The sequence below is a fragment of the Piliocolobus tephrosceles genome, chromosome 2, assembly GCF_002776525.5.
Source record: "Piliocolobus tephrosceles isolate RC106 chromosome 2, ASM277652v3, whole genome shotgun sequence".
Lineage (NCBI taxonomy): Eukaryota > Metazoa > Chordata > Mammalia > Primates > Cercopithecidae > Piliocolobus > Piliocolobus tephrosceles.
Window position 1 is genome coordinate 155,515,491 of NC_045435.1, and position 20,272 is coordinate 155,535,762.

The window sequence follows — 20,272 nt, forward strand, 5'->3', positions numbered from 1 at the left end:
TTTTGGTCTTTAAAAATCAGTTCTCAAAAATTATGTGGAAACTTTCTTCTGTTTAGAGAGTGTGTATGTCATTAGTGATTTGTGTTGCAGAGTTTAGTTTTCCCTGTTAAAAAATGAGTCTATCGATCTAGCAGCTTCTGCAAGTGTTCTCAAGCATGGCTGGATATCATATTGCCAGTGGAACTTTTAAAACCTATAACTGTCCAAGCCCCACTTCTCATCCCAATCAGAATCTCCAGGCACAGGGCCCCACAATCTTTTACCGTCTAACCAGGCTTGAGAAGCCAGAGAAGTCCAAGACACACTGACAAAGGTGAAGTTTTCTCTAAGCGATAGTTTGATCACCTTGATAAATAGTGAGAGAGAAAAGCTGAAGCAGGGTTCTATCACCTGGTTTGAAGAGATGAGAGATGAAGGTTTTGGAGAATTCAGCACTTAAGAATCTTGAACTACGGCGGTACACTATTGGGTAATAAGAGCTTGGCTATGCTGAACGACAAAGGTTCTAGCTGACCAGTCCGAAAACACTGAGTCTTTAGGTCAAATTTGAGAGAAGATGACAGGGTCAGTGGGAGTCCTAACTTCTTGACTCTGGAATTACTGACAGAAGAATATTTTGACTTGTATAGTCTTGATCCCCAAAGCATATTATTTTGCAACCGCTTTAGCTTATGCTTGAATTTGTGCTGTAACCGTTAGCTCCCTGGATGTTTACCCCACATACTTCTTTCTGAGCTAGCCTGTGTAGTTCTACAGCAAACTGTTACATTTTAAGAAGCAGGGACCACTTATAACACTTCTCTGGCCAAGAGTCTGGCACCGCGCCACTCAGACATACACACCCAACCCTTTAGGATTAACGTAGACACAGTGTTCTCTTCCATGGCCATTCCGTCTCCACTTCCGGCTCCACACTCCAGTCACCAAGTTGGCATGATTGCTGCTCCATAGCCCAAGGGTGGGTAATGTGGGGGGATTAAACACACCTTCCGTCAGCTGGTGCGCAAACTGTAAGCATAACCAGGACAACCCAAGTAGCCAGTCACAGGAACGCTTCTCATCAGTGGAAGGACAAGAAAGGTGCAACTTTCAAATTACGTGGAACTAGGGCTACAGCCATTACTTTCGGACAGGTGCAATTCAAAGCGTGATCCTCCGACCAAGAACATCGTCATCGCCACCTAGGAGCTTATTAGACATGCAGGATCTCAGGTCCCCATCCCAGACTTTCTGGATCAAAATCCGCATTTTAACAAGATAGTCAAGTGATTCTTATTTATAATTTGAGAAGTCAATTGATCTGGTAATTGATCAACTGACTGCCACTCAGCCCCCGAAAACAGAGACTCAACCCTTTATGCCACCTCGCACCCGCTCCGCTAGGTAGCAACCGAACCCCCAGGGACATCGGAGCGGACGCTGCCGAGGGCAATTTGGTGATTGGCTGGTCTCACCACGTGACTGGAGCTGAGCCTTCTGTGCGACCGGATTGGTTGTTGCAGACGCTGACGGACAAGGCCGGGGCTGGCCAGAGCCCAGTCGGAGAGGCGCGCGCGGGGGCCCGAGGGGCGAAGGCGCGAGTGCGCGAGAGCGCGTGCGCGAGTGGTGGGGCTTTCTCCTGAGCCGTCGGAGGGAGCCGGAGCGCTTCTCCCGAGGTAAGCGGCGCTGCGGGGCGGCCCCCAGTCCCTCCCATGCTGGGTCCGGGCAAGCGGGTTAGGCAGGGCTGGGCGGGGCGCGGGGAGGTGTGGGGTCAGCTTGCCCCAGGAGCCCAGCTTCGGGGAGGATGCAGTCCCGGTTGCCTTGGTTTCCCTTTTTCTATCCTCTCAGGCACCTTCCCATCCTCCCCACTGCGGTGACGGGTCTGCCCGAGGGGAGTTGCCCACCTGGCAGCCCTGCCTCCGCCTTTGTTTCCCGCCTGGAGGGTTGCTGGCATGAACCCCCTCCCCAGGTGGAGGGTGCGGGTGATGGGGCGCGGGCGTCAGGGGCGCTGGACCTGGGTTGGGGCCGAGGAGGAGGTGGCTTTAATGCAGGGGGAACTGTCACATGGGAGAACGAAGAAGAAATGTAGTGTCACTTTGGCCAGCCCGTGGGACTCGAACTAATCCCGCGGCCGCGAGCGAAACCGAATTTCTAGCACAGCTGTACGAAGAGCCCTCCTGCCTAGATGCCGGCGGCCTCGCCGGGGACTGAACCCCCGTGTTGCTCTGCCCGCTGGACCTGGCGGTTTTCACCCCAGAGTTTCAGCGAAATTGAACGCTTTGAGCCTGCTGGAGGAATCCAGAGATTCGTTCAGAGGCTTTTTTTTTTTTTTTTCTAAGCAGTTGGGCACCGGTGGAGCCGGTCTAAATGAGAGGCAAAAAAAAAAAAAAAAAAAAAAAAAAAAAAAGAATTTCAGATACAGCGTAACTGATGACTGGTAAATGGTGAGGAGGGAAATGCCTGCAGTGAACTGCAGACCAGACCATCACACTGAGATTCTTCCTTAAGAAGATAAGGTTTTTTTCAGAGGAAGAGTTGTAGTTTCTGTAAACAGGTTTTCCTGGGGGTGCCCAGGAGGGTAATTACTTATTTTCAGCATGTTACTGGGTTGTGGGGAGAGGGAAGGCAGGGTCTAAACTAAACCTACTCAGACCTCCTTAATTCTTTGAAAAGTGTGTGCTTGATGAAGACCATTTGGCTGCCAAAAGAGGTTTGTATGGGAGTCCAGGGGAGACGGATTGTTGCCTTTAAATCATACTTTAAAAGGGGGAAGGTGTGTCCAGGAACTTAAGAGCAGGTTGAGCTGTGCAAGGTATTCCCTGCCTCTCCTCCATTTCCCCAGACAGCTCATAGGCAAACATAAAAAGTCCCTTCGATTTTCCGCGGGTTAACTTCTTGATTTGTTGAATACACCTGGTAATCAACTCCGTAAGAAATGGTTCAACTAACTCATTATGAAGATATTACTGTGTTCTGGAGTTTCCACGTAATTCATTCAGAACTCTTTCTGGTATGAGATGGGCGAGGGTCTCACTACCTTGTCCCTTGGGGACATCCTGATACCTTCAAAGCCCTTTATAGCTCTTAACATTTCCTGTACAACATCATGTTTCTTTAGGAAACGACCTGATTTCAAACCTCTAAAACACACCCCATGCCTGTGAAATGCCTACATTTGCTAATAAATCAGTTTACTAGGCAAGATAAATATTTTTTTTTAAAGAGGGAACACTTAAATTTGTTAAGGGGATCAAATTCAGGTTTATCAGCCACAGCAAATCAACTTTTGTTGGTTTTCTGAGATGAATGAAAGTAAAAGAACAAGTTGCTGCAAAGCTCATTCAGAATATCACAAATGACCCTAGTAAAGTGAAATATAGGTTGTCACCTGATAGACTGTCACACAAACCAAATTAGTGGGAATAATTTAAAACTTTATCAGAGTTTTTTTTTTTTAGAGACAAAGTCTCACTCTGTCACCCAGGCTGGAGTGCAGTGGTGCAATCTCGGCTCACTGTAACCTCTACCTCCTGGATTCAAACGATTCTCCTGCCTCAGCCTCCTGAGTAGCTGGGATTACAGGTGTGTGGCACCACGTCCTGCTAATTTTTTTATTTTTTAGTAAAGACTGGGTTTCACCAGATTGGCCAGGCTGGTCTCAAACTCCTGACCTCGTGATCCACCTGCCTTAGCCTCCCAGAGTGCTAGGATTACAGGAGTGAGCCACCATGCCCGGCCAGAGATTTTTTTTTTAAGTGGCATGGAGTAGAGGGGAGAAAAGAATGCTGAGGGTAAGGTAGGTGGCATAGTATGCACTTTTATTTTCAGAGGAAAGAAACTCATCTTTGTTCCATAAACCACAGAGGGTATGCATTGTTTGGCCTGTGGAAGGGAGGCAGGGATTTTGAAAAGGTTGGGAAACACTGATTAGATTATGCAAGGGACAACAAAAAGATTGACAGGCTTAGTCCATCTAGCAACATACCTCAGTGACCTATAGGACAACGTTTTATTCTCTGATTCAATAAAAGCCCACTAGTGTTGCTTTCAAAGCAACAACAAAATCTTTGCCTTTCTGTCGTTTCTGTCCCCTGGGTCAGGGACGGGAAGGATAGAGAGTGAATGAGAGGGATTAGAGTCCGACTTGCATGCCTAAGCAGTAGTGTCCTTTGAGGAGGATCTGTGTCATGTTGTGTAAGTATAAGAGCCTTCATATTGAGAGGGATCTGAGCACCTTCCTTAGGACAGATACCGTAAGATACAGCTGGATAACAGTGCCACAGGTGGGGGCACTGGGTGAGATCATCTGATAGGGAAGCATTGGGGAAAGAGGAGAGCCAGGAAATGTTTAATTCAGTAGGGCTCTGCTGCCTGCTTTTGGATGCTTGAGGAGGCATTTCAAGGCAGAGCTGCCTCATTGGCTAGCCTGGCTGGCTTTATGTGGCTACCAGAGGACCTACCATTCACACGAAGAAAGCTCCTGTGGTAGTTACGTGTCTCAGGTTGTAAGCATCAGTTATGCTTGTAATGTGCTTGAGAAAAGAAGGGCTCACAAAGACCTAAATCTAGGCTGCCGTTCCTTCAGGTTCTTGGCTGGTGTCACCCCCAAGGCTCCCAGAAAACAAATTGTACCCTCCTTACCAGTAGATGGCACTGCTGCCTCTGGGAATTCCTGGAGGAGCTGAACTATGGAGCTGGCAAATCAGCAGTGTGTGTAGCCTCTAGTCAGAAAATTTTGAAAGGCTATGTCAGCCCTCAAACAAAATCTCAAAGAAAATAGTTCTGAAAGCCATAACTTTACATAAGGTAGGAATAATGTGTGTCATGGGGATTGAGGAATGGCTGTGATTACATTGACTGTACATGCATGTTTCTGAAGGGAAAAGGCAGAGAGTAAACTGACAAGCATCATAGCATAGGTTTTAAATGCACCCGCATACATATTGTTGGTTAATTAAACATAATAATCACGATTTGATAAAAATTTCCAACAACTTCATCGTTTCTAATTACTTGCATGTGAAACTAGTCTACACGCATGGATGGCACTATGGAAATGTACATGTGAATTTTAAACCTAAACAGTAGCTGGTAAGTACATGCTCTGAAGATAGCAGTGAGAGTATTAGTAAAAATAATGCTGATAAAGTAGTCACTGTATTTCAGGGCTGTCCACAGAAGATAGGTCAAAATAATTCTTAATTCGTTTCTTCTAAAACTTGAAAATTCCTAACAGATGTTTTTAGATTTTCTTAGTTAATGCTGACCTTTCAATATTATATTAGCAGCCCCAAACTTATGCTTTGGTTTTAATGATGTTATTAGTCAGGGTTAATTCATCCATCCACCTATTTTGAAATAACTGTTCTTTGTTCTCTAGCTGTTGTTTACTGTTCTTTGAGATGGGAAGGTTGTAGTGTGTAATGAGGGCCCCAGCTTTGACTCTGCCTGAGGTATAAGATACTGCTTCTAGGTGCCATTACCCCAGTCACCTGCTGCTTTATGTGGTTCCCATCCTACGGCTTAGGTTATCTGAGGTTTCTTTCTATCTCTCCAAGTGAACTGATGAGCTTGTCTTTACTATCAACGCCGAATACTAAAATCCTGCTTGTGCTAGATAGCGGTAGGCCCAACAGTCCGTTAACGCCACCTTATTATGTGACTAAAAATAAATCTATTCACCTTTCTGAACCTTACTTTTCTCACTTGTTCACTGAGATTGATGAGATAGTGGATGTCTCTTAAAATCTCTTCCAAGTCTAAAGTTCTATGGTTAGGTGATTCTCATAAGATATGTATTTCTGAAGACTCTAAAAATTATTTAGAAAATATATTCATACTGTGAGCTTAGAGCAAAAAGACGTCTTGCTAATGTTTCTTCCCAGAGAAATGGTTGTGCATTATTTTAGGATCCTAACTGTTCAGAGTAGGAAGAAACCCTTGAAGATTATTTAACTTAACCTTCTCAATTTATAGACAGTTCAATTCAGAGATGAGTGACTTGACTAAGGTAACAGAGCTAGTTAGTGGCAGAGAACTAGTTAGAGGACTAGGATGCAAGCTCAGGACTCAGTAGAGTTTTCCCGTCTCCAATGCTGCTTTATTTCATCTGCCATCAGGCCACAGAATATGCTGTGTCTACAAGGCTGGGGCCAAGAAAATTTTCTGAGTAATTCCTTAATGTAGGGCTTTAAAGCAACAGCATGAATAACTGAGTTTTGGCAGAAATTCAAGGTCAGGCTTCTCTTTGCAGCGCATTCTTTTCTTCACTGATTGATCATGAGCAGGATTTTTTACTGCGCATCTTTAGGCTTTAAAAACTTTTCTGCATATGCTGTTTCTTGTAAGGAAAAACTTTCATTATCTTAGAAGAATCATTCCTCAATCAGATGTTCTTAAGTTGGGTTCATGGACTCCCCAGCATCTCTCTGGATAGGAGAATCTTTCGTATAATTCACTTCCTTTGTAATCTTATATATTTTATCTTATTCATTTCACACGTAATTCTGAGAAGGGGGTCCTTAGGCTTCAAGAGACTACAAAAGAGGTCTGTGGCACACACACAAAAAATAGGGTAAGAATTCTGAATTCTTGTCTGAGGAGCTGAAAAACATTAGGGTGGAAGAGTGTTAGGGGTAAGGAATCGGGTAAACTTATTGAAGTTCGTAGGAACATTTTTACCTTTTAACAAATTGCTCACTAAATGATGCTAATAGCGTTTTGCCCATCTTAATAATGTATATGCGAGTATTGATTTCCATTTATCATTCCTTCCTCAATAAGTACTCTCCCCTAATCTTAACAAAACACTTTCAAATTCATGTTGCTTTATTGGCAATGACACCCATACTAAGAAGCTCCCTTCTCCCCCAATCTGACTTGATTTCCAGATGTTCAGTTCCTTTCTAATTCATGACTTGGAGTTTTTGACTTCTGAGGTACGGCATCTCATGTTCAACTCTAGGCTCCTAGGACCCACCATGATCCCAGAGATGCAAAATAATTTACATGCTAGGAATTTAAAAAACTCTTTAGGTTCCTTTATTTGTACCTGGGGTTTACCACAGAAATTGCTGCTCCTCCTCGGCTAATCGTTTTCCTTTTCTATTTGGAATCCCAAATTCTCTCTTTTCCTAATTGTTTCCAAATAGGAGTGACTGGGAGTTTGTATAAATTGGAAATAAAAATCCTTGTTTAAAAATACAAATGTTTTGAATTTTGAGGAACATTTGCTCGAAAATTTCTTGCTTTGTGTCTTGTGACACCTCGCCTGCTTTTGGTACCATAGTGACCCATGTTGGTGAATTCACCTGCTGGCCCCTTTTTGGCTATGTATCTTTTTGGCCAAAGTAATATTTGTTCTTGCTTTAGTAGAAGAATAAAAATTACCTTTTCTTCTTTAGAAGGTGATAATTGGGTTTATGTAATAACCTAATTATGTTATGTAATGTCAAATTTCTGCATTCTAATCTCAGTATATTGCTGAGTTATTGTGAGATTTTGGGGGCATGATTGATTTCTCTGAGCTTGTTTCCTTGTTTGGAAAATAAGGGGAGAGAGTAGTGACTACTTTAATTGTTCCCTGTTCCAAAATCCTGTGACTCTAAGAAATTGTACCTGGTATCCAGACTAAACATATCCTAAAAAATGCTGCCTAGGGGCCAGGCATAGTGGCTCACGCCTGTAATCCCAGCACTTTGGGAGGCCAAGGCTGGTGGATCACAAGGTCAGGAGATCGAGACCATCCTGGCTAACATGGTGAAACTCCATCTCCGCTAAAAATACAAAAAATTAGCCAGGTATGATGGCGGGCGCCTGTAGTCCCAGCTACTTGGGAGGCTGAGGCAGGAGAATGGCGTGAACCCAGGGGGCAGAGCTTGCAGTGAGCCGAGATCACGCCACTGCACTCCAGCCTGGGTGACAGAGCTAGACTCCGTTTCAAAAAAAAAATGCTGCCTAATTGGGAATTTATTTATAATCAATTAGTGCCAGGATAATAGTTCTTTATATCTGCAAATCATTTATGGTTTTCAAAAATATTCTCTAATCCTTTATCTATTTTCTACTCAAAATGCCAAAGGACAGCAGCATGAGTATTATGTGGGAGCTGGTTAGAAATACAGAATCTCTGGCTTCACCCATGACCTACCAAATCCGAACCTGCATTTTATCAAGATACCTAGAGGATGCACATGTACCTTAAAGTCTAAGAAGTTAGTGGCTCATGCCTGTACAACTGGTGCTTTGGGAGGCTGAGGCAGGAGGATTGCTTGAGGCCAGGAGTCTGAGACCACCCTGGATAACATAGTGAGACTCCATCACTATATACATTTAAGAAGAGATTAGCTGGGCATGGTGGCACATTTCTATAGCCCTAACTACCCAGGAGACTGAGGTGTGAGGAACACTGGAGCTGAGGAGTTTAAGGCTGCAGTGAGCTGTCATCACACAGTGTACTCTAGCCTGGGCAACAGAGTGAGACCCTATCTCTTAAAAAAAATTCTGAAGTGCTATTTTTTTTTTTTTTTTTTTTTTTCTTGAGACAGAATCTCGCTCTGTCGCCCAGGCTAAAGTGCAGTGGTGTGATCTCAGCTCACCGCAAGCTCTGCCTCCTGGGTTCACATCATTCTCCTGCCTCAGCCTCCCAAATAGCTGGAGCTACAGGCGCCCGCCACCATGCCTGGCTAATTTTTTGTATTTTTAAATAGAGATGGGGTTTCACCTTGTTAGCCAGGATGGTCTTGATCTCCTGACCTTGTGATCTGCCTGCCTCGGACTCCCAAAGTGCTGGGATTACAGGCGTGAGCCCCTGTGCCCAGCCGATTTTGAGTCTATGAGAGAGGAACAGTATTTTACAGCTGAGGAAACTGAGACTCAGAGTAGTTAAGTAACTAAGTCAAGGTTACTGTGCTAGTGTCTCACTGAGAACCCTCTACTCTAAACTTAATGCTATCTTCGTGATTGGGCTGGAGTCGCTTTTATATGATGGAGTCTGGTCGCTGCCCTGCAGCCCATATGGTTAAGTGTGACTGTGTAATTGAGTTTTAGCCAACCAACAGAATGTGATGGAAGTGGAAAAGTATTGTGATCCACTTCTAGGAAAAAAAGCACAGAGAATGTGCATGCAAGTTTCTTCATACTGTTTTCCATTCTTAGCTGACTGGAATGGAGAGAACCCATAGGGCAACATTGGAAATTATGTTTTAAACATGGCAGGACTTTTGTCAGCCTGGGTACCTGGATCACTGCATTAGGTCCACCCCACCAACATGTTCAACTGTCCAGTATGCATACATGAATCAGAAATAAACTTTTATTGAACTTGAGCTATTATACATGTTTGAGTCTATGTGGTAAGCACTTAATCTACTCTCATATTTACTTCAGCAGTGACTTGGGACTTGAAGTTGTAGATCCTTCGGCCTAATGCATTTTTTCATTTTCATCTTTGCCAGTTGGTGATAGATTGGTGGTCATCCAACATGCAGAAATGAATGGGCAGTGAACAGCAGCAGAGCCGATGGGTCATGAGGATGTAAGTGCGTTTGAAGGCTTCCACACCCTCTACTCCAGGGTAAGGCAAAGGCATTCTCTGCCATTGTTTTTCTTGCTTTTCCAATTCATAGAGGCTGTTGTCTCACCTGTCTCTTGGAGTCAGTGCAATATGATGCCCCGTCTGTGAAAGGCTCCTAAAAGCCTTTATTGATTCAACTCATAGATACTATGCAAAGCAGCAGTTATGAAGACAAAACCATGACAAAGGTGATGGGATGGAATCTATGCATGGAAATATTTCAAAATAGGAATTTTTAGTGAGTTCGTATAGGGTGTGATTTACATGGGAGGGGCTGTTGAGCCCTCTTGAAGTGCACTGTAGAGATGGGAACCAGGCCTGATTATCATTTCCTTATAGCCACGTCATGTGTTAGGTCTGGTAGCTTCTATTTCCCCCACCTACCACCTTCCTTCTTCATTGATTACTCTGCTTAACTTTTTCTTCATTAATCACTTTTTTAGTGAAGGAAATAACTTCTCAAAGTGTTGAAAATTCCAGATTTGGTGGATAATAGCACTGGCAAAGCACGTGGTTTTGCCTGTTCCGTTTTATTTTATTTAGCATCACTGGAAGTCACATGCCCATTCATGCCTCATCTATTTGCAGTCCCTCATACAATGCATGTGGTCACTGGCAACGTTATAACCAAAACTGGCTTTGAATTTTCACTTGTGCTGTTGATTTTTGAGACCAGAAGGAGAAATTCACTGTTTGATGTGGAAAGGACATCACATCCTTTCTGAGCTCTCCAACTTCTAGAGCTTAAACTAAAACCAGACTCCTTGAAGAGAAAATTATGATTCATATAAATCAAAGAAAAACTGAGGATGGTTAGGAACGAGGGATAGGAGGTTAAAGAAACATACTTAGCTGAAAACTGAAGGGTTCTTTTAAGCAGCTTGGCTCAATACTGCTGAACATTTGCTAGATAGTGTCCCATTATCCCGGCTCAGACAGAGGGCACCCAGAAAAGGCTGTTATCTTTAGGTGCCTCATGTGGCTCAGTAATGAGTACAATTTACTGAACAAAATAGACAATTAGAGGATGGAGATCTCTGGAGATTCTAATAAATGTACATCATTATTGCTCTAAAGTGATGCATATGCTTGGAGATAAAGCAAAGAAAGGGCAGCTGCAAAGTACATCAGGAGAAGGGTCCAGGTGAGCAGCCAGATGCCGACTATAACTCACCACCTGGAGGTTGCTAAGAAAAGGATTTGGTTTTAGTTAGATTTTCTCATTAAAAGAAAGGGGCTGGTCTTTGCTAACGTTGCTCAATTTCCTCTATATCCTGTATATCCTGTATTTTAAAACTATATCCTGTATATCCTCTATTTTAAAGGTAACTAAAAAGTATAGCATGTCAGAAATAGCACTTGGCCAGTATGTTTCTGTGTAAATACTATACAAGGACTACATTGTGGAGGGAGCCATTCTTTAATTATTGATTTGGGGCCAAATAAAGTAATGCTAGAGATGCCAGTGGACCAGAGTTAGTTTCTCAACCTTGCACTATGTATTGACACTTTGAGCCAGGCAATTCTTGTGTGGAGTGTCCTGTGCATTGTAGGATGTTCAGCAGTGTCTTTGACCTCCACCCACGAAATGCCAGAATCTCCCTCCCTGATTGTGACAATCAAAAATGTCTCCAGACATTGCCAGATGTCTTCTGGAGAGCAGAATTGCCCCTGGTTGAGAAACACTGCTGAAGGGATAGAGTGATTTAATCTTGCTCTAAAGTTCTCTGGTATCAAATTTTAATCATTTAACTTCATTTTGTTTCACTTTCCCTATCTGTAAAATATACACACATAAATAGCTAAATAGTCTAATGAAGTAATGTACATAGTACTGTGTGACTCCTTGGGGACTCTGTCAATTCTAAGAAGCGATACTCGTCTTCCCTAATTTCTAGGACCCAAGGATAATTCTTAATTCTTTTGATGGCACTAACTGAGGAACTGTGGGGGTTTGAAGAAGGGCGAAGGTCTGTGGTATGGGAAATAATGAAGAGTGCTGGATTCTGAGTTCATTCAAGGGCTTTATGTTCTGGTTCATTGTGATAATATATTCTGGATGAATACTTTCCTTTGCAAAGTTAAAAAAACGGAAGAGTGGATGAGGCAGAAAGAAAGCTGTTCAATAGAGCAGTCAAGGAAATTGCATTTGACAAGGTGATCTGCTAATGTTAAAGTGACTCATGTATTATTAGACCAAAGGATGTAAAGAAGTAGCCTCCAAAGGAAAACTATCCTCCCAAATGACTGCTGGTCCAGATCAGTTTTTGCAGACAATACAATAAAGACCAGAGAATGTTTGGAGATCAGTGTTTATTCTAGAAACTTTTACATTTCTATTTCTTCTCTTCTTTAGGAATATGAAAAGGGGTTATCTTTAATATATGCCATTTGAATTATAAATATAAATGTTTTAATATGACATGTTCTTTTGATAGTCTTCTAGTACTAGGTGTTGGAATGGTCAAAGAGGCTATAACTCTGACCTAGACCTGAAGTAACCTACATTATTTTAATAGAAAGGCTCAGTTTAACTCTAAAACAGGGCCAGTGCAGGGATTAGATGTAAACTGTCTTGGCAGATTTGCATTCCTCCTTGTTGTGTTTCTGGTCTTTGTGATTTATTAGACTTGCTTACAAAGTTTCCAACAAATATACTATATTTTGAATCTGCTCTGTAGAGAAGCCATCATGGATAGCCTTGTTTATTTGCATTCTTCATGGATTTTTAGTCCTAGGTGTTAAGCAAAACTTATAAGAATGTTTAAGAAGGATTCCATGTGCCTTGAAGAAAGAGGCACTTTGGTGTAGAAGAGAGGTGAAAAGTGAAAGAAGCTCCGCTTTGTTAGGAGTAGGCTTGTGTTTGAGTGTTGAAGTTTTTATTCTAGTACTAAAAAGTGTGGCCTCTGAACCTGCAGCATGAGAATAATTTATACTTGTTAGAAATGTACAGAACTATTAAATCAGAATTTCTGGGAGTAGATGTAATAATCTGTGTTTTAACAAGACTCCCATTGATCCTGATGGATGCTAAAATTTGAGAAGCATTGGTTTATTAGTGGTTTCTGATGTAGTTACTTCTTACAAATGGTGTCTGTGTGTGTGTTTACAATGGGGAGGGCATAGAGAAAGTATTTTTTCAGGTGGTCAGAGCATATATAAGATTTTCTTGTGATAACCTCTTGGATCATTTTCTCAAATGATGCCTTGAGCCTTTTCCTGCATTGTCTAATACAGTAGCCACTAGCCGCATGTGGCTTTTTCTTGCTTAAATTAATTAAAGTTAAATTGAAATTCAGTTCTTCCTCGCACTAATCACATTTCAAGTGCTCTGTAGCCACATGTAGTTAGTGGCTACCATATTGGACATTGCAGATAGGGAGCATGTCCATCATCAGAGAAATCTGTTAGCACTGCTTTAGCCTGTGAAAACCCCTATTTGTCAGAAACTTACATTTAGAATGATAGTATGTTCTTGTAATAATAAGACCTCAACTCATTTAAAACAGAATTGAGTTTTGGGCTTTCTCCATCCTGGGGAAACTTTCAGTCTGTGAGTGTATCTTGCTGAACTTTTTACCTTACTGTGGCATCTGTCTGCTACAGAAAGTGCCATGGGTACATCTCTGACATAATTAAATCCACAGCCTCTGAAATATTTGCCCTTTAATCCGAGGCTGCTGAGCTGTCTTTTTCCATTTGGTCTCTCTATGCCCTGACCCTTCATGGTGAGGCTTGTTTGTGCAAGATGTCTCTTTTGATACTGCCTAGAGCTTTACAAAGAGTCTGGAAGAGGTGGCAAGAGAATTTTCACCTCCCCTACTTCCAGTTCTCAGCTTGGCTCAATAAAAGTGTTTCATAAGAAGGTATTAATACTCAAACTTCATCGCTGAGGAATTATCCCCTGAAGAATTAGTCTCTAAAGCAAGTTTTCCAACAGACATATTACAGCACAGAGTTAGTAATTAAGCCCTTTGGCAACATGGAAGAATTTTCAGTTTATATTATGTATTAATATTACCGATATTAGTTGCTCAGAAATTATAATTAGAACAAATGAAAAGATGTGGAAATACAGTCACACAATTTTTAAAAGATATAATTTAAAGTTTCCTGAGTCCAAGATTCTTGTGCATAGGAGAGGGAATGGGAATAAGGAGTTTGTGGCCATTAGTAGTATTGCTGGAGTTGAGGGGAAGGAGGTGGATAGAGCCTGGACTTGATCCCTGAATAGTCTTAACCCTACTGTTTTACTTTTGATGGATGCATTGCTTGTTCTCTTCCTGCCTTTCTTTCTCTCTTTAAAAATACTTTATTCACTCATTTATTTTATTTGAACAGTTTTAAGTTGAAGCAAAATTGAGAGGAAGATACAGATTTTCCATATTCCTCCTACTCCTACTCCCTGTACATGCATAGCCTCCCCCAATGTCAGCATCACCCACCAGAATGGCACGTTTGTTAGAACTGATGAACCTACATTGACACATCATAATCACCCAAAGTTTATAGTTTACATTAGGGTATATTCTTGGTGTTGTACATTATTTGGTTTTAGACCAATGTATAATCACATGTATCCATCATTATAGTATGTAGGTATTTTCACTGCCCTAAAAATCCTTCATGCTCTGCTTTTTCATACTTCCCACCCCTTTGTCCTTCACTAAACCCCAGGCACCACTATTTTTTTTTTTTTTTTTTTACTATCTCCACAGTTTTACCTTCTCTAGAATGTGATGTAGTTGGAATCATGTAATATGTAGCCTTTTCAGATTGGCTTATTTTACTTAATAGCCAACATTTAAGTTTCCTCCATGTCTTTCATGGTTTGATAGCTCATTTCCTTTTAGCACTGAATAATATTCCATTATCTGGATATACCACAGTTTATCCATTCACCTACTGAAGGACATCTTGGTTGCTTCCATGTTTTGGCAATCATGAATAAAGCTGATATAAACATCTGTGTGCAAGGCTTTTCCTTTTTTTTTTTTTTTTTTTTGTGGACATAAATTTTTAACTCCTCTGGGAACATTCAAGGACCATGATCGCTACCTCATATGGTAAGAGTATGTTTTATTTTGTAAGAAACTGCCAAACTGTCTTTCAAAATGACTAACATTTTGCATTCTCATCAGCGATGAATGAGAGTTCTTGTTGCACCACATCCTTACAAGCATTTGGTATTGTCAGTGTTTCAGATTTTGGCCATTCTAATAAATGTGTAATGATAGCTCAGTGTTGTGTTGTTTTAATTTGCATTTCCCTGATAACATATAATGTAGAACATCTTTTGATACGCATACTTGCCATCTGTATGTCTTCTTTGATGAGGTATCTGTTAAGGTCTTCGGACTATTTTTTACTCAGATTGTTTTCTTATTGTTGACTTTTAAGTTTTTTAATATATTTTGGATAATACCCTTTGTCAAATACGTCTTTTGAAAATATTTTTTCCCAATCTGTGGATGGTCTTCTCATTCTCTTGACCTGATGTTTCAGAGAACAGACATTTTGAATTATAAAGAAGCCCAGTTTATAAATTCTTTCCTTCATGGATCATGCCTTTGGTGTTGTATCTAAAAAGTCATTGCCACACCCAAGGTCATTTAGGTTTTTTCCTATGTTATCTTCTACAAGTTTTATAGTTTTGTCTTTTACATTTAGGCCTGTGATCCATTTTGAGTTAATTTTTGTAAGGAGTATAAAGTCTCTGTCTAGATTAATTTTTTTTGCATTGGATGTCCAATTTTAGCAGCATCATTTGTTGCTTTGTTGTACTGCCTTTACTCCTTGTCAAAGATTAGCTGACTATCTTCATGTAGGTATATTTCTAGGCTCTCTATTCTGTTGTATTGGTCTATAGGTCTGTTATTTTACCAATACCACACTGTCTTGATTATGGCACTTTATAGTAACTCTTGAGGTCAGGTAGTGTCAGTCTTTCAACTCTGTTCTGCCTTAATATTGTGTTGGCTATTCTGGGTGTTTTGCCTCTCCATATACACATTAGAATCAATTTGTTGGTAGCCACAAAATAACTTGCTGGGATTTTGATTGGGAGTTTGTTGATTCTGTAGATCAAATTGAAAAGAACTGACATCTTTACAATAGTGAGTCTTTTTATCAGTGATCATGGAATATCTATTTAGTCCTTCTTTGAGTTCTTTCACCAGAGTTTTGTAGTTTTCCTCATATAGATCTTGTATACATTTTGTTAGATTTACATGTAAGTATTTCATTTTAGGAGATACTAAAATAAATGGTATTGTGTTTTTTATTTCAAATTTCATTTGTTTATTGCCGGTATGTAGGAAAATAGTTGACCTTTATATATTATTCTAGTATCCTGCAACCTTGTTATAATTGCTTTGCTAGTCCCAGAGGTTTTTTTTTGTTGATTCCTTCAGATTTTCTCCATAGGTGATCATATTATATCATCTGAACAAAGATATTTTTATTTCTTCCTTCCCAATCTGTATTCCTTTTATTTTATTATTTTATTGTTTTATTGCATTACCTAGGACTTCTAGTACAATGTTTGAAAAAAAAAAAAAAGTAGTGACAGGGCACTTCCTTGCTTTGTTCTTGATCTTAGTAGGAAAACTTCTACTTTCTAGTTTCTCACCATTTAATATGATGTTAGCTATAGATTTTTAAAATGTTCTTTTCCCTTTAGTTTGCCTTTCTCACCCATTTTTTTCTGCCCTAAATGTTGGAAGGGGCTCAGTTTTCTCAAGATGGGTGCTATTAGCATTTTGATGAAATGAATCATTGTTATGTAGAGTTTTCCTGTCTATTATAGGATATTTGGGCTCTCTGGTCACAAAATGCCCGTATTATTCTAACCAAGTCATTCAAAATGTCCCCCTACAACTCTGATTGAGAATCACTGACTGCTAGAAAGAGATGAGTTTGATGGTTTGTTTATTTCTTTTCTGATGGGGAGAGGGAGGAGTAATTAGAGTCAGGGAAGATGCAGGTGCTCTGAGTGTCTGGTTCATTAATTTCTAATATCACCTAATCTTTCCCTGGTGCTGGCAGTGCTGTTGGTAGCCAATATTATTCTATTGGGATCAGGAGAATCAGGGTCTGCTACTGCAAGACTTGCTTTCAGAGACTTGATACCAACCCAGAAACCATAGGGGGTTGTCCGTGCCACAGAGAGTAGAGGAACTACTGAGGCTCCCACAAGATGCTGCATTTTTATTTTGATTCACTGCAGCTAAATCTCCTACATCTACCTGAAAGTAGATTGTGCTCTACACGACAGTGATCTACTGAGGGAAAAATGCAATAAGAGCAATTTACAGACAATCTAAGGGAGAAAGGCTTTTCCAGCCATTTGCTTTCTTTCTCTGTGATTGCACATATTGGCAAAGTAGCCCCTAAATTTGTGAGGCTATGTGTAGACTATTGGGAGATCTGAGAATTGTTCTGCAATTAGCAAAGGAAAGGAGAACACTTTTAGACGTCTTGCCAAGGGCCCTACATAGACTATTTTGATTACAAGAATGGAAACTCAAGTTACTTTTAAAAATGGAAGGCTTAACTAAAGATGCACGAGAAAATAAGGAAAACAGAATTTCAGTCATGTGGCAAGTCTGTGAAGAATCTCAGGGGCCTTTTAGAATGAGAGAATAGTCTGGCTGGACCTCATGGAGTCAGGACTTAACTCAGGAGCAGGAAGATTGTTCTGATCTGTTATAGCTCAAGGGTGTGTCTGCACTAACAGTGTTGGTCAGTCCATATTCTACTTTTGGATCATTAATGTGGTTCAGCACTTCCATTTTAGATTCTCTCTCATTCCTCATGTTCCTGCTTCCATTTATTGTTCCCACAACCTAACCAATGATCTGTGTATAGACCAAACTCCAAAAGAAGAAAAGGAGTATGATAGATTATGTAGTAACTATCATCCTGATGGTTAAAGCTTTATACCATGCAATTTTAGAGCTGCTGATGCTCTCTTCTGGTCCAAACAGCTGTGATTTAGGGATATTTGCTTTAGTAAGGGCTACGGGCCTGGCAATTTCTCTAGAAGAAAGTAATGATGGGGTAGACTGAGACCCCACTGGGGTACAGCAGTGCTGAGGTAGAACGTGAGACCTCAGTCTAGTATAACGACCCTGAATTCTTAACTCTTTGAATCATTATAAATAGTATTTGTGGGTTATATGGACAACAGAGAGCTTGAAGATTATTCAGAAAGCATACATGTTTAGTAGCAATTGTGAAAAAGCATGCATCTGTTTTTTTTGAGAAGCCTGATTCTATCCTGGTGCTGAGTAGTACGGAAATTGTTGGACTGGGTGATTGGGAAATGGGGAGTTATATTTCCCAAACAGCTATCTTGTTTTTTCTATCTGTCAAATTTGATTCTTTTGGCCACCCATGTGTTGCACAGGAATAATGACTAGGTGACTTTCTAAATGTTGAAAGACATTTTGACATCTTCGACAAATGTTGTTCAACAGCTAGGTTTGTAAGACTCCAGTTGTGATAAAGGAAAATAACTTGGCTTATTACTCTAAAAATAAGTTCCATACAAATGTTGACATTTGGGGATTACTACCTCACATAGTGTGAAAACACTTTCCCCCTGATCTTGGAGCATTAGTTTCATTTGAGCCAGTGATTGAGTGTGACTTACAAGGGAATGCATTCTAATACTGCAGAAGACTCTGTCTTTATTTATGATTCTGTGTTAGGGTAAGAATGATGGTCCTGGCTCTATTTGGACTTGCACAGCTGTGAGCGGAGTGACCCATGGCAGTACAAACAGCCCATCATTTCATTGAATTCATTTAAAGCTCTTACACTTCCCTTCAAGTAGCTGGATCATGGTGGCACCACATACAGAGAATAAGTTAGTATTCCCTTAGAGATATGCAACTTTTGTTGAAAGGGAGTCTGAAGAGAAGAGGTTCAGCAGGGCTTCTTCAACTGCTGGTTCAGGAAAGAATGTAGTTTGTTATTGAAGGGTGATGGGGATTGGGATCAGCTTTCTCAACCCAGCTGCTGACTGCTGAGGTGAAAAGAGTAGAGATAAAACATTTGCTCCAGTTTCTCTTCTGACTCTGTGAAGATAACCATCCCTTGTATTGAATTTTTAAAAATAAAAAGGAAAAATATAGAATCGTATCTAATTGGTCTTAACATATATCCATGTTTCTTCTGAACAGGAAGATTTGTATGTAGATAACCACATGTTGCCAGAAGATTAAAATCTTCAATTTTAATTTTAAAGAAGCATTAATCTTACAGTATAAGTGAAAGATTAAGTGACTCAAATTTGTGCATATACAATTTTTCTACAAAAATAAAACAAAATTATGTTTGTTCTCATAGAATCAGGAATTAATTTGCAGCCTTGTTGAAGATTCTTTAGCATCAGTAAAGACATCTGCTCTCTCCAGGGTGTAAAGAGCTTCCAAAAGATGGCCAAGAGCCAGGGATCCTTTATTCCCATCCTGCCATTGACTACACCCCAAGAGGTTCCTGCAGGATAAATGTGCACAGGGGTGGTGGAGGTAGGACTTTGGATGCAGATCCCTGAGGGCCTAGGACTGAAACCCTCAGCCCTGAACTGCCCTATTCTTCCTATGAACCACAGGAGAAGGCAGCTCTTCTCAGCCTTTTTCTTTCCATGCCCGCTGTTGAATCTTCGCCTTCGCTTTTCAAACAAGCAAAGCTGTGGCTGATGCCTTGTCCTCAAACATGACCCATTCCTATCAGCACACCCCTTTAAAGGGCCCATCACAGACAAGGAAGAAGGCAGATAGGGAGGAGCATGCTTCCCCTGACTATTAAAAGCTGTTTCTTTTCCACTGGAAAGAACTTACTGGATCACTTCTGCAATTAATTATTGTCATTAGAACAGTATTTACCAGGCATTAAATGTTAGACATTATTTAGAGACTCTCAACTTAGAAAATAACATTTTTACTTTGAGAGAGCAAAATCCCATATTAGTACAGTCCTGGATTTTAACTTTTAGTTTCCTCTGGTGTTTCTCCACATAATCCTCCATTTTTTCCTTCCATTAACCCTGTTACCTTAAGTTCTTTAGTCTCTTTGCCTCTATTCTTACATCTTTATTTTATTTCCAGAGCTATATGGTTCTCACCTGGCTGTAGGACAAGGTGCTTCATAAGTAGGCATAAAGACACAGGCTGATTCCAACTTCCCTGTCTGAATTTCTTTCTGCTCTTTCTATGCACAAACTTCTTTTTTACCCAAACTGGTCCTTGGTCCCATTCTCTCCTCCCTGTGTAGAATGCTCCTGTTTCTTTTCAGTGACCACTTGGTAGCATTGATAGGCTTTGGGTCCTGTAGCCAGATAGATCTGCATTTCTATCCTGTCCGTATCATTTTTTAGAAATGTAACTTTGGCAGAATATTTAATTTCAGCCTCAATGTTTTTCACTTTTAGAATGGGAATCATGACTACCTTATAGGATGCTTATGGGCGTGGTACTAGGGAACTGTCCTGCCCAGGTTCTATTTTCTGCCTGTTCATCCCAACAGTATGCATACATGCTTGCTGATGAAATTACTGAACATAATTCCAGAGCTGATCTACATCACAGTTCGTGGTTAGCCATCCTCTACCTGCCAGTTTCATACCTTCCCTAACCACATCGTCCTTTGATAGGACCTAATCCTGTCAGTGAGCACCTAAAGATACATTCTCCTCCTTCTACCTGTGATTGC

General features: G+C 40.8%; 1 protein-coding gene across 2 annotated transcripts in view; it reads left to right on the forward strand.

Annotated features, from left to right (window-relative positions):
* The first annotated feature begins 1,507 nt into the window (after positions 1-1,507).
* Positions 1,508-20,272, forward strand: part of TMEM108 (transmembrane protein 108) — a 329,329-nt gene continuing 310,564 nt past the window's right edge. The window contains exons 1-2 of one of the 2 annotated variants that reach the window (XM_023207438.1): positions 1,508-1,655; positions 9,435-9,553. The gene's annotated coding sequence lies outside the window, so the exon portion shown is untranslated. The remainder of the gene's footprint in view (positions 1,656-9,434; positions 9,554-20,272) is intronic. The other variant, XM_023207437.2, reaches the window with a different exon arrangement.